Here is a 15,636-nt window from a genome sequence, read left to right as displayed (position 1 = left end):
CTGTGGAGCACATGCTTGTCTTATACGTGAACAAAAATTGCTCCTTAGGGTAGAAAACTCTCAGCCTGCCATGAAGTTCTCTAAAATGCAATTAAATAGGTACTGAATACCTTTGTGTTCAATTTAAAAAATATAATCCAATTTTTAAAACATTTTTTCCAACACAGAACTAATTAGAAACATGGCAGCAGTTCCCAATCATTCCATTTTGCTAATTGTTCCTCTGCAATGCCACTGGAGAGCTGCAAATGATATTTAAATTTGCTTTCACACTTTTTTGTGGTCTTTTCATATTTGCAAAACAAAAGACAGTAAGTACAAGGGAAACGTCTGCTTTTCATGACAAAACTGCAGTTTTCTGTAACTCTAGGCCATCTTCCTTGTAAATGCAGCTGCTCTGAATATCTGATATGACCAGATAAAAACTGAAGGTCGTCACTGCTAAAGATACATAGCGTACACATTAGCAAAAGGAAAAAAAAACACGAACAAACAAGTTTATAGGTAACACTGCAAATAAAAATGAATAACCACCTTTGCATTATAAATTTCTTTGTTTTTGCACTAAAGCGTATTATGATTAGAGATACAAAAGTGTTTTTCATGTAACTGTTAAAGTCATTTCCTTGGATACTATGGAACAGATGTCAGAGCAAAGGGAAGGCACAGTTCAGGACAAAAGGCTCCCGTTCCACTGATGGTGTCCCAGTTCTAGCGTGGAGAAAAGCACATCTTTTAAGATTCATTTCACACTTCAGAGTGGCTTCCAGTAGCCCATGTCTAAAAAGGCTGCAGAATCTTATCCTTCTAGTCTGCTTTCTCGCCCCATCTCACACACTTAAAACATACTACAAATACGATTTATGGTAAAATATAGTTGAGTTCATTAAAGAAGGCTGTATTTTTTCCATGATACTTACACTGCATCGCATAAAACTTACTAAACAGAATCAATTCCTGTCATCCAGCATGTGCAAAATCTCAAAAGGAGCTGCAAAGGCCTAAGCGATTTGCATCTAATTTTGTTTTTAAAACATGCCACTGTATAACTTCTGAACACTAAAGTCTAATTTATGTTGTTTTATTACAGTGCAATAAAATGTGTTTGGGGGAAGGGAGTTATTACTCACAGAAATCAAGCTACTAGTCCAAGTTTAAGTAGTTCTACACGTTCTTGGCTAACACCTACTGAAGAAAAAGATTTACAGTGGCCAGGTAATCTTTTGGTATCTATGGGAAAAATTTTGTATAGGTTTTGTGTCTGGAGGCACATATCCAAGAATTAATTCATCTTTGAATACAAGAGTATTGCAATTCAGTTCTTCAATGGGTATTTAAGCTCCAGAAGGTTTAGGTTTTTGCTCATTATTTTACTATAACCGATTTCCCTCTATCATAGGTTGAAGGACCAATAAGGTTTCTGTCAAAGCAAACAACTCACAACACAGTATTCTTCAGCTGAGTGTAAGCACATTTAAACATATAGGCCTCACAGCACATGCAGAACCTCTGTTTATATCCCAGCTAGAAAAAATACTATGCCAAAAAGAAGATATTCTCGTACTACAAATAGTGGCAAAAGCTTGTCCAGCAGTTTCCCCTCCAACACAACTGCACATGTTCCTTTTACAGCCTGCTTGGCCCTGCCACTCTCCTGAAGCGCATCAATTGTGCTACTTCATCTCTTGCCCTGGTGCCTTAAGTCAAGCGAACCCACCGTTAACAGTATTTTGCCACGCAATCTTCACTTTTTTTTTCCTCTGCTGAACCCAAAGACCTAATACAGCGCATGGAAACTCCTCAGCACAGAAGCTCATCAGGGTACTATCTCCCAAGTTTCTGACCAGAATATCAGCAGGCTTGAGCTTCTTTGGCCATTTTCTGAATGGTTTTTATCAAATGCTACGCAGGAAATAAATCAAGAAAGGTGCCAGTGGATGGCACCAAAAAACACGCAGCATTCTTTACACTTGCATGACTATTAGCCACCTTGCTGCTGTATACTGTAAATGGCTTCTTCTATGGAATAGTTTTCAGGCATTATAAAAATCTTTTAATCTATATTAATTCTCCTTTTACAATGGAAACATTTGCAGTACTTTTTTTTAAAAATGGTATTTACTGCAAAAGGGAAAGCAATCCCTCAAATCCTAGAAAAAGCCTGATGAATTCATAGGGGTCTGTGCTGTGCAACCATGGACTTCCCTTTGTCTCTTTAAAGGCATGAAATAAAATCCCACTATTACCTATTATATTTCTTCTCAGTTAATGCCCTAGAAGTAATGCGTAGCAATAGCAATATTGCACCATGATGCAATAGTGACAGAAGACATTTTAACTCACAACTGCCATATTCTTTTAGATTCAATTTAAACTGCAAAATAGCAGATCTAACTGCAGTCACCATGTGCTTAAAAGATTTTCCTCCCCCTGCCTACCTCCTTCAAACTTGGTTAATCACTTTCTGTTCTACTGGTAAACCTTAGCTGATCTTTCTTTTTCAATAGACATTTTGCTTATATGAATAACTTCAAAGGACACTCTTCAACAAAACAATTATTTTGTTGTACAACATGGCTAAAAATTTATTTTCTAATAAAAAGTGTGATGAAAGACAGGGAGGAAATTTGCCCTATTAAAGATGAGGTAGAACTTCTAGTATCAACTTCCAGGGAAAAAAAGCAAAACCACCTTATGCATAATCAGAGAATCAGTATTACTAAAATAAAAAAAAAAGAACACCCCACCACATACCCACCACTCAAAACCCTAACACTGGAAAAAAAAAAAAAAAAAAAAAAAGGAGAAAAGATGAGAGAAACTGATTTTCACTCTAAAAAGAAACACTGGGGGTTTGGGAGTGAGACAGAAAGAATTCATACTCAAAGGAAAGAGTCAAGACCATGTTAATGCCTGAGACAATAACTGATAAAGATCTCATGGGACAGATCCACCACCCCAATCAGCCCTCCAGTAAACTACTATCTGCAAAATAAAAAGCAAAAACAATTCCAGCCCCCTATGTGTTCCCACCCACATCCTTTCCAAGCTACTTTCATAAAGGGACAAAGAGAGGCTTGCTATAAAATCTAGTAATCATCAGATAATGAATCAATTAGTTGGCCGCTTCAAGGCCAGTGATAATTTGCTTGCATTACTAATTCAAAGTTCACACTATAATACAGAGAATAATATAACAAATACGTTGAGAAGCGCTTGTTAACGAGCTGTTTCATCCGCTCTGGATTAAGTCCATAAATGGCTTGCTTTTCCAGCAGAGTTCACATTACAAATAAGATCCATTGACCTTTAAGAGAGTAGGAAAAAAAAGAGCAAACCAAAGTCTGGTTTAACTACAAGTACAACTTTCTGAAGCACAAGTTGAGGCATTTTCAATTATCTTTTATCAAATACTCAGTGAAATAGAGGAGATTAAATTAAGTGCACTTCAACTGAATCATTTTCTGCAGAAAGAAGCAGTCACAAATTGCTTGGCAACTTGATAAAGAGTAGAAAATCCTGCCCTTCTGCCATTTCAGTGAAAGGGAAGTACAAATTTTATTATATATTACATTTGTATGACATAAAGGCTTTTCTAAGAGTAATATTATCTTAGTATTAAGAACATCAAGATACCAAAGTTTACTAAGTAGGATTTACCACACAAGAAACAGAATCCATTATGCTTAATTTTTGAATATGTATTAACAAAGTCCGAGACCTCCTTTGGGAATTTCCCACAGTGGCAGAGAATCTCTCTCTTATGCAGATTCAGGTAAGTCAGCAAACTCAAATTTTTCAAGTTTTATCATTGTTAATCATGTCTCCCCAGAATAACTTTCAGTTTCTTCTTTGTTTAAGCAGACTAACCATAATCGCAGACTAACCATAATCGCAGACTAACCATAATCGCAGACTAACCATAATCGCAGACTTGGCTGGACTCACTGTGCCATCAACAAAAAGCAATAACGTGGTTTTAAGAAAGTGTTGCCAAAGGCTCCTCTAATCCCTCAGGTGCAAAGAGCAACATTATAGGTTTCAATCTCTGCTCACGCAAATTCAGTATGATGTGTTGGCAATAAACCTGATATGCTAAACAATCTTATTAACTTTAAGTAATATGAACTTTTGACTCTTGCAGTGCTGCCATTTTCCACTTGAGGCACTACCACACCATGCACTTGGGCAAAATCCCCATTCATCAGGAGGCTCTTTCAGACCCCTGCGCTGATTATACCTTTCATGTATGCAAACAACTTGACCATCCCAACTGAAAACCAAGAGAATCAATGGCATTAGGGTAGTTGTCAGATTTCGAAAGACTTTCAGGTCAAACTCAGGCCTGTTTCATGGCTGTGCCCTGTGGGACACATTAAGGAATCACAGTACATATACATTCTTTTACATTCATATACATTCTTTTTTCACTGTCTGAAAAACCTTAACATCCATTTTACTGTCCTAATTGTTTAAAGGTATTTAAATATTCCAATAATTACTTCATGGCAAATTCAAAAGGATAAATTCTACATTTAAAACACTATAGTCAAAGTGAATAGCTTCAGATTTACTCCTTTGGAAAAAATCCTAGTTAGTAAACTCTCAGTCTTGGGGAAAAAAAAAAAAAAAAAACCACACACACTCCTATTTCCAAATTACGGAAGTCCTACACTTATATTCACCAACACCTAGAATTTACAGACCTTTCAAATCAGATTGTTCCCTTGATATATAGAATTTGTAAAGGAAATGTGATTTTCCTGCTCTTTTTGATATTTTGGTAGCATCAACATCAGAACCTACCCTGTCTATAATCAAGGACGGATACACAGCGATAAGGTTCAGATTGAATCAAATTCTTAAGTAGTAGTTAGCACACGAATCTGCAACTTCAGTTGACATGACAAACAAAATACTACTAAATTTACAGTTTTAGTATTTCCCTATTCTACAGGCAAAGTGATCTGACACATTTAAGCACGTTGACTTCAGCAGCAGATGTCAAGCAAGTTAAGTTGTTTGTCTCCCCCACTCCCCACGCTTACGACCTTTCAAACAGAATCCTAAAACGTTTCCTGGTTGGAAGTAACGTACTAAGCTCTTTTTCAAGAAAGAAAAAGAAGAAGAAGAAAAAAAAAAGTGTTTGGGCTAATCCAGCAGGTAAGAAGAAAATGTTGTTGTTCCATGCAACAAAAGTAAGTAAAGGGGTGATAAGTGGGTTTTGTGAAGTTCACAGAGTTCCAGAGTATGGAAAGAAAATACAAGGGAACACAGCACATCCATCCTTTCCACTGGAGGAACAACGCTTTATTCCATAATACCCAAGCGTGGATAAAACATATTATGCCTTCCTCTGCAAATTAAGGTTCTTGGCAGAGGCCCTGCAAGGCATAATTGAAGCAGTTTGTACAGCAGTCTCACTCTTCAAACTTTACTCTGAATTTTTTGGAGATGCACATTAGTAGAAGATTGTGCTCAAATTTGCTCTTATATGTGGGATTTCCCATGGAAATAATGCGATTTCATGTATGTTCATTTCAGATGAATATACTGAAATCACAATTCCAGCAACACTCACATATATTACCTTCAAAAACAAGTTAGATTTAATTGATTTGTGTTATAGGCAGACATTTCAGCACAAGTGCATAAGGCTTGCTTTCCAATGTACCAGGTGTATAATGTAGTAACATATTATTTTCATGTGTGGGAGACCTGTATTGTGCAAAACATTAACAGTTCAGTCAGCTGAACTAACTTTATACAGTTCCCAGCAAAACCACTGTACAGAAGCATGCTAAAGCTCCATTTACTGCAAAAAATGTTGCCACAGGGAAAAAAAAACAATTATCAAAAGCAAAACAAACACATACTTATTACATACATACATGCTTATTACATGCATATGCTAATAGGAGGACCTCACATCCTTTCCTCTGGAATTCAAAATGAACCAGGACATGCAATCACACTTCCCCTCCCCCCCACCCCCAGCACTCAGGAACGCAGTCTGCCATCAATGACATTTAACTCTGATTGCCAGAGAAATCACATTTTAAACACAACACTCAAAACACATTCTCTCACTCCTCTTTCAGAGTTGAGAAAAATATATTAAGAAAAACTTAATGGCGCATACAATGCTTCCTGATCAGAAAACACAGTGGAAATGTGCATCTGTGAGGCAAGGAAGCAAGAGGGATATACACGTTTCACTGAGTAATGAGCTGATACAGTTAATTCAAAATACAAAATGACACTATAAAGCCACTTCCAAGAACAACAAATAACCTCTCTGGCAGCATCAACAAGCAACATACTATTTCCAAATAATTATTTTGGCGTAAATATCGAACATCTCCTTAAAGATAAGTTTATACATAATGCATATTTGAGTCCTTTTCAACAAGAGCATCCATTGTATACCTTTGTCTGTACACTATTGATGTTTTTCCTCCATTAACTTCATTTCCATGCAGCCTTAGGGCCAAGACAAGGCTTAATCTTTTCCAGAATTAAAAATATTCCCTGAACATCTGGTAGCTTGCATTACCTCAGCGCTCCAAGGTTTGCCACCAAAGTGAGATAACATGCACTCTCAGAGACTCCTCCAAGAAAAATCCTAACGGTAACTTTTTTCCCTCCAATTATAAGAATTTTTGATTTGAGTACTTTTTTTCCTCCTAGGAACACATTTGTAACATTTTGCATCAGTTCGAAAGGCTTTATAGGTGTAATTGTATAGGTACACATAGGGTTTTTTTTGAATTGGGGTATTTGTGTACTAACACAAATCGCACTACGTTTATATAAACTAGCAGTAGCATCATAATACCAGGACAGCTGAGCTTTCTGTTAGATTAGGATTAACCCTCACTTTTAAAAACAGAAAGGGAAACACATAAGCAGATCCATTGAGATTAGATCCCTTCCAAATTCTCATTTTGAAAACCCAAACTTCACTACGTAAATCTCATGACATCTCCTGGTTCATCACTGGATGGAGATTTGAAATTGGAAAGCCAAGATTACTACTTTCACCAAGAAACAGGAAGGAGTGTGTGTGCACTTGCGTGAGAGAGAGCGAGCAAGCAGGTTGTAGCCAATAAGTTTTCTCCTTGACCTAAACACATGCAGCACAATGAAGTGATTAATTTTACATGTTTTGCAACAAAACTTTTCAAATATCTCCCCCTCTGCCTCATCAAGCTTTTATTTCTAAGATTTGTTTCCCTCCTAGTGCTTTCAAGAGCAATCTGATTGTAATCAACATCCAAGGCTATTTTATCTTTATCCAGAGCATGAAATTAACCATTTACTGTTGAGGGAAACAAACAAACCTTTTCGACAAGAAGGTATAGTTCAAAATAGTTCTTTTTTCCCCTCCCCTTCTTGTCAAAGGAAAAAAAAACAACCCTCAAAAAAGCCAGGTTTAAGAACGCAGCAACTACATAAGGCTTTGCCACAAAAGGTGAGGTAACATGCACTCTCAGAGAGCCTATCTTTACAGGGCAGTTCTGCAATTGAACTTAGATAGGGAGAGTACCTTTGGTACAAAGAAAATAAAACCTGAAGTTAAGGAAATAAATCACGTACATGCCTGCACGTACATGCCTGCCTGCATACCCTAGTCTGAGGAAAATGAAATATTAGCTTCCTTCCTTTTCCAGCCTACTGTGGAAAGAGAACTCAAAAAAAAAAATCTGCCTAAGAGAAGCTATCACAGCAAGCAGCCCATTTAGCCCCACAGCCTTTCTTCAAGCAAGCCACCCACAGCACCAGGAAGCTTGGCAGAGGGTACCTTGAATGCTCTGGAAATCTGTTTTTTTTTTTTTTTTTTTTTTTTTTCCCCCTTGACCCATCACATCTCAAGGCAGAGCATCCAGGGCACTTCCAGGAGCAGCAGGCTCAGCCACAGGTACCCTGCTCAGTATTCCCTCCCCATGCCCTGTTTTTGTACTTTGGCCTTCACAAGCTCCTTAATAATAAAACAACCTTCTTGTCCCCTTCATTCGTTTGTTTCTCTTGTTCTTTAGCCACTCCTTCTTACCCTCTTGCAAGGGAAAAACTCTTTGGTGTTGTCAGGGGGAGGCAGGGAGATAGAGTCAGAAGAGTGACCAATATAAAATGTCTAGGGAAGAGGTATAGGAATGGGATGATATATCATACTTCCCTCAATTACTCTCTCACTTAATAACAATCTGCAGTTGAAGAACTTTCTAAGGCAGATATGTTTTTTGTACTTGATCTCAATGTATTTGATCCCCTAAAATTTTTAATTAACTTTTTGAATTCCTGCAAACTTTGATCACAGTTCACTTCAGCATTCAGAATAAAACGCAGTATCTAGTGCTACAGCTTAACTGCTGTGCAGAGAACCATTTCCTTTTGTCTGAAAATGCGTAACTCACTGCTCAACTTGCCCGTGCTTTTTATGGTTATAAAGACCTTTATCACATCTGTCTTCAGTTGTCTTTTCCCAGGCTAAGGAGTCCCAACTGTTTAGTTACCACACACACAGACACTATCCCACACACTCGATCCATCCTGTTACTGTACTCCGTCTTCTGCCCTACCCACTCTGAGAGAAGAGTGTGGAACTGCTGTGAACACGTGAGCTGCAGGCACACCATTGTATAATGATTCCTTAGGATATGATCTCCATCATTCCCCTCGAAACACCTAGCATTCGATTTGCCTTGTACTATTTAGCGCTCCTGAGCGTTAAGCTTGTACTTTCCTAGAGCCACCTATGGGAAGAAGATCCTGGAGTGATAACTAAGTGGTAAGAACCAGGTCAGAGCCTATCCTTGTAGACCTGTAATTTTCTCATGTTGCTTCCTATGCTTTGTGCGCACACTTACTTTTCTCTACAATGAATTTCACTTACAATTTTATGGCTTAGTTAAGCAGCATTGCAAGGTAGTTGCACAATTCTTTATAGCTGGCCCTTAAGCACCCTAAATAAATTAGCACTCATTACCTCGCTGTTCACCTGCTCTTCCAGACCATTTATACAGCTAACAATCTAGTAAGCAGAAATCACATCTCATTTCTCAAGTGTGTGTATTACAAGGTTTCCAGCCTCCCAAGACACAATTGATGCTGCCTATTACAAAGTGTATTTATACTTGGAAGTTGCCCTGTTTAATTTGACATTTAAGGCTATGGAACACAGTGCTTTTCTGCTGAAGAAAAAAAAATACCGTCTTACTCATACTCTTCATTTTTGGCAGTCTCCTTCAGAAACACTTTGTCTCATCACGGAGATCATTATCCTGAGATGATGCAGTCTGCATGCAGGAATGAGCTATATGCCATTATGTCTCTCACAGTAACAAGCCTGATTCCAGTCTCACACTGTTACAATACACTGCACTTGGTCCTTATTTTATTGCTCTTGACTCCATTAAGAATGACAGTTTGATCTATTATCGGGGACTTGGCGCAAAGGGAATGCAAAATAAGGAACTCTAACTTCAGGATGAGTACTGAGCCATACTTCTTGGAAAACTAGAGTAATATTGTTCAAATGTGATTTCAACACAAGAAAGAGCTTTTTCCATCCTAACAATACACATTTTGACTTTTGCTAACAGACCATCAACCACATTTTGTAAGATCTCAAGTCTAATAGCTACTAAAATTTCACTGCAAGGTCAACTAATGATCAAGTAGGCCTCCTACCCCTGTACTAATTACGTCTAGAGCACGGGCGTTTATTTTGAAAACGGTTAACGCAGATTGGCAGACCTGGTGAGACTTCACAAGTTTGAGCAAGGTATTAGGTAAGAAGAGGAAGGAAAAGCAGGCAGGAAAACAGTTGAGTGTTAGCACTTGAAAGGAAATCTAACTTAGCATCTTATGCCTAACAAGGAGAAGGTGCAGGACTTGTAATTAAGTTATTGAAAACTGATAAAGAAGGAATTTCTCATAAACTTGAATTACATGGCTAAAGCTTAGATTAATGTCCGAGTCTTAACAGATAGAGATGGAGGATAAAATCAACAGCCACAGAAGCCAGTAACAAACCTTCCATTCAATATGTGTTGGTTACATGCAATATATAGTTACAGTAAAAGATAATGGATTTTTCTCTGTGCCTATCAACTTCAAAAGCTGATATTTTTATGTATAATCAGCTACAAACAAAAAGCTGGGGCTAATGACCAAAATATTGTGTGAAATGACAATACACGTAGTGAGACCACACTGGGAGTAGTGAAGTGCACAAAAGTGGCTTATTAGGTGCTGTATCTACTAAACCAGAAGAAAAGTGAAAGATCCACTCAGAAAAAGCAAATTTGGGGCACATGAGTAAATACCTTGCTAAGGGTCTGCATGACTCTAGATGTACCTAGGATTATGGAGCATACAGAGAAATCAAGGGAGATGATCATTCTCCGCTCAGCACTGGTGAGACCACACCTGGCGTGCTGGGTCCTTCAGTTCTGGGCTCCCCAGTACAAGAGAGACAGAGACATACTGGAGCAGAACCAGCAAAAAGTTACAAAGATGACTAAGGGACTGGAGCATGGAGCACCTGACATATGAGGAGAGGCTGAGAGAGCTGAAACTGTTTAACTTTTGGGGGGGGGGGGGGAAGAATCTTATCAATGCGTAAATACCCAGCGCAAGGGAGCCAGACTTTTCTCAATGGTGCCCAGCGAAAGAAGAGGAAGTGGGCACAAACTGAAATATAGAGAATTCCATTTAAACATAAGGGAAAAAATTCCTCTTATGAGGGCAGTCAAACACTGGTCACCCAGAGAGGTTGTGAAGTCTCCATCCTGGGAGATATTCAAAACTCAACTGGACATGGTCCTTAGCTTCAACGCTTTTCCCTTCTGTGAGAACTTACAGATATAAATAGAAGGCAACGCAGGATTAATGAAAATGCTAAGGGACTAAGATTAAAAATGATCATCTCTCTCCCTCGCTCTCTTTTTTTTTTTTTTTAAACTTTGAATGAAGCCTTTTAGTTCTTTCCAGTTTGTGCTATTGTTCTGCTTTTTCTGCCACCGTATTATTTGGGCTGATAGAAGGCTCTGGAGTTTAGGCTGCCATCTCTTCTATTTTTGTCTGACCTCCTCCGTTTCTGACCACAGCAGATTCCCTTTGCTGATCGTTGCAATATAATCCTGTCACAACATTTGTGTCAATCCCTGTGCAGTCTAAGCAACGTTAGCAGGATGACTGTAGAAGGCACATACCTTGAGCGCGAACAAAGAACTGTGCATGTACTACACCTCAGGGAAGCCAAGGTCCAAATATCCAACACTACTAATATGCTTTATGCCAAATACTTAACGGTTCTCAGAACCCACTCTCATCCAGGATGTGCCTGAGGAGCTAATGGAAATCCTGAGAGACAGGAATCACAGATGAACTTTCTTTTGCTGTTACAAGATACCTACATGATACCTTAAGGGAAACACAACCAAGATTGACCCGTGCACACAAAGCAACATGCTGAGCTGAAGCACAAAAATCTTAAAAAGCAGAATGTAAGGGCAAGCACCATTCACACATGGTTGCGCAGCTTTCACAACATAGGGCTAGTTCATATCTCCCCATGCTGTATCTTGCATGTGTACTCCAGGATTATATCCTCTTCGTCTCCATAACCCACTCTATATTGCATTTGCTGCAAGTGTTCTGTTCTGTCTTACCTTCTCCTATGTCAGATTAAGGAAACAAGGTAAGTTAAATTAATATTTAGGATGGAGGAAAATAAATCATCTTTTCTCCCCTCCTCCCAGTACCAAAGTGCTGAAAATTTGCTACCTAAGAGAACACGCTACCAGAGAAAGATTGTAAAAGTGAGATATGTGAAGAGATTATTAATGAAACCAAGATGAACATATTTTAATGGCTTGAGAAGTCATTTAAATAAATATTTCGGCAGCCAAATGTTTTATGCAGGCCTCTGAAACATTAATGAGTAGCCGTCTGAACAGAAGGAGCAATTAGGCAAATGAAAAAGACACTAAGGGCACAGAGAGTGTGCACCAGTTAATGGCACCAGTTCTCTCTGAAATTAAGAGGAGGACAAAAAAAAAAAGAGGTTAAACGAAGAAGAAGCCAGACCAAAAGCTATCTACAATTCACAGTTCAGAGTTAGCAGGAAACCCTGTCACCCTATCTTTTGCATTCTGTTACAAGTAGTAATTTCTGTTAAAATTCGGGAAGACAGACAGAACTGATAAACAACTCAAAATCATAAAAGAAAGACTTTTTCAAGAAATAATAATAAGGAAAACCTATTAACTCACTTCCAACTCATATTGGTTGCTGGTATTTTGCTACCTTTCTATTCTATTATTACACATCACCAGCAACCTCCCATTTAAGTATTTCAGGAAATCTCTTCTAATGAATGATAGTATATAGCTACAACACAAATTACGAATAGAAACTTGTGTTCCCTAGTTTAAGCCAGTTTCTAGCTACTAGACATTATAATACAGTTTAATGTAGTGGTTAAATTCGATCCCAGCCGTCCACTGTAGCCCCTTCATATAGTTCTTTGAAATCTTTGATATTGTCTACTGTTGAAGGCAACAGGGAACAGTTATAGGACATCCTTTTTGATAACTGTTTGAGAACCATGACAGCAGTCACTCAACTTGGCATAAATGTGAGCCTTTGAGGTCCACATTTCTTTTCAATGTTAGTATTTCAGAGTCCTTTCAGTCAGTTACTGAAATGAAAAGCATTACTAATTAAACAAGTATTTTCACTAGTGATGAATCCAACACGACACCAACCTTAAAAATCACTAATCAACAACATACCTTTGCCACAAAACATACTGTAAACAAGAATCAGCAGGGATTCTGCAACTTAGCACTTCCTGCTTGTGCCACGATATCCCCCCCCCACACCAAGATGTTGGTGGAGAAGCATCAATGTTTCATAACGAGCATATTTCTGAATTTTCATATACTGTCCTACAGCACATATAGTGATCTGATGTACTATCAACTTGTAATTAAATATCATTCTAGTGGAATAACGTCCTCACAAACTAGGATGACAAACGAACAAAGCTTTCCAACTTGATACAGTTTAAAAAAAAAAAAAAAAAGAAAGTGACAAAAAGCATTAAAAGAAGTGTGTTACAAGCAGGGATTTAAATTCGAGTTAGATTTGAGTTAGCTACGCTCTGGCTGACGAGGATATTCATTTGCACTATGACTCAATTGACTATCTCGACTCATATTCTAACATATAGAAAGAGGATAATTATTTGAGAACTGCTGGTCAAAGGAAATCTGCCAGTGAAGAAGATTTCTATTTTCTTTCTAAAAAGAAGAGTAGCAACAAGAAGAAAGTCAACTCGACCAAATACTATATTCCTTATTCAACACATGGAATTATTTTATAGGTAATACTTACTGTGAAGTTGCTTACCATTTTCATTAGTAAAACTAATTTTCATTGGTCATAGTTCTGTCAAAGCCAAAGGGAATGGAACCACAGAAAATATTTTTCTGCCCACATTACAGATACATAATCTTCATCTCCTGCCTTCACTTACTGGAATACCATTTGATCTACAGTCCCTATAATCTTAAACTGGATCTTGAAGAGGGATCACCGAAGTTGATCCCTATCGCAATTAGAAAGAATGCGATTTTGGCTACCCAGGGTTCCAAGTGTTCAGAGCTTACACATGTCAGCTTACTCAGCTGCTGCTCCTCACTGTGCTGGGTATGCTCCAGCCCCATCTGTGCCTGCGCATGCTCCCTCCCAAAGCTGCAGAAACTGAGGGCCTTGTCTTTGCAACAGCTACTGCCTGCACCTTAGAACAGGTTAGCTTTGGGCACAGGATGACTTGTTTCTCCTGGGCTCTCAAATGACCTGTTTGACAGTAGTGGGGGAAAGCCTGACCAAACAGACAGAGAGAGGAATACAATGAAGAGTTTAAAAACCAAACCAAACAAAACAAAACACACACACACACAATGACACAGGAGCTACAATTGGGAGGCAGAGGAGCACAAGAAAGCAATGAAAAAACTCAAAGGGCACAAACTAGACAGTTGTGGAAAGCAAATCATAAAGGATAAAAGAAACTGGGAGAGAAAGGCAGATTAAAAATAAAAATCTCTGAGCAGATTCCAGTTGCGACCACATACCCAACACTGGTACCATGATGCATATGCAAATAACAGTTGAACGGGCATTCGTACTTTAGGAATACTTGGTTTGTAAGCTCTAATATTTTGTACTGATTTTATATCTCCTCTGCAGCAAGACTGTGTCTTACTTCCTTAATAACAGTCCAGAACCAGCAGCTGAAATCTATAAGTTTAAGTGCTGGATTCTCTTCTGACTCATGCATCAAGAGAGCTCTTTAAATTTAACTGTAGAACCTTTAGGTAACAGGACTAATATATGTACTTAAAAAAAAAAAAAAAAAGGCTTCATTTTCATACTCCAAGTTGAGGCCGAAGAGCTGACAATTAAAAGTTGAGGAAAACTGCATTTTTATCTGAGAGCCGAGCAAGTTGGTTCTGGAAAGTCTCTTAAAACTTAACAATAAACTTAAAATTGTTTCGTCCTCACTAAAGATTAGACCACAGGAAACATAACCTTAAAAGAACTAGGGAAAAGCAATACCAACACCTGTTGGAAAAAACCCCACTAATCTGCTAATAACTGGAACAAATTTATCCAAGTTGATTACCTATGTCATGATATAGCGCAATTACACAAAAGCGACATCATAGGTCTGACACTATCTGAAATGAGTTGGGCTTTTCTTTATGGTACAACCTGATGGAATGTTGCATTCTGCTGGGATTTAAACAACATGTGGCTACCACCACCTAAATAAACCTTAACAAGAAACAGTGCTTGGTTTACACAAGTCTCTTGCGGTTGTTACTGTGCTAATAGTCTTCGATTAATTCATAATGAGAGAAAATAGCAAATATTGAGTAGAGCAGCTTACTATGCTGTCATTCCAAGAGGACAAGAAATCCCAGAACAATATCAACAGCCAAAATAAACGGGGTGCATTTGCCATATTGACCAGTTCTCCATTTGTACAATATCTTATGTCTGGCACGCGATGGAGAGGAAGAAATCCATTTGTAATTTTCCCTAGAGACATGATAAACTACTTTTGCTCTTGTTAAAAAACAAACAAACAAAAAACTACACAAACAAGTTTTGCTATAAGGTATCTGGTTGGGGGGAGGGGAAGAGGAGTATTATTCTTAAAGTGTTTAATTTATATATTAAAAATCCCTCATTACATACAACAGCATTCTTGGAAATTAAAATTGGCTAAGGATAGGTTTCAGGTGTAATATTATTGCCTCCAGTATAATAAGGCCAGTCTGCATTTCTCATTCTCTGTTTTAACATTTCTTTTGCAATCAGTTACAGCAAGAACAAAAAGATGTATGAGCTGTATTCATTACTGCCCTAAATTTCCTAGCATTCTGATTTCAAGGAGTTATCAAGAGGATAAGAATTGGTTTTTCCAAATCTTTCACTTTTACACAAGCTTTACCACTTGAACAGCTAGCCTTCGCATACTTGTCCCCCTCTGATGCCCTTGCTTTTCAACAGTTACCACACCTGGCCTTCCTATCCATATTTAATATTGCTGTCTCT

General features: G+C 38.1%; 1 protein-coding gene across 5 annotated transcripts in view; it reads right to left on the bottom strand.

The window, feature by feature from the left end:
* PPP3CA (protein phosphatase 3 catalytic subunit alpha) overlaps nucleotides 1-15,636 on the bottom strand; it is a 208,640-nt gene that overhangs the window by 137,156 nt on the left and 55,848 nt on the right. The window lies entirely within an intron of this gene.

Source organism: Struthio camelus, chromosome 4, assembly GCF_040807025.1.
Source record: "Struthio camelus isolate bStrCam1 chromosome 4, bStrCam1.hap1, whole genome shotgun sequence".
In the NCBI taxonomy this organism is placed as follows: Eukaryota; Metazoa; Chordata; class Aves; order Struthioniformes; family Struthionidae; genus Struthio; species Struthio camelus.
The sequence above is the reverse complement of the archived record's forward strand: the minus strand, read 5'-3'. Positions and strand labels throughout refer to the sequence as shown.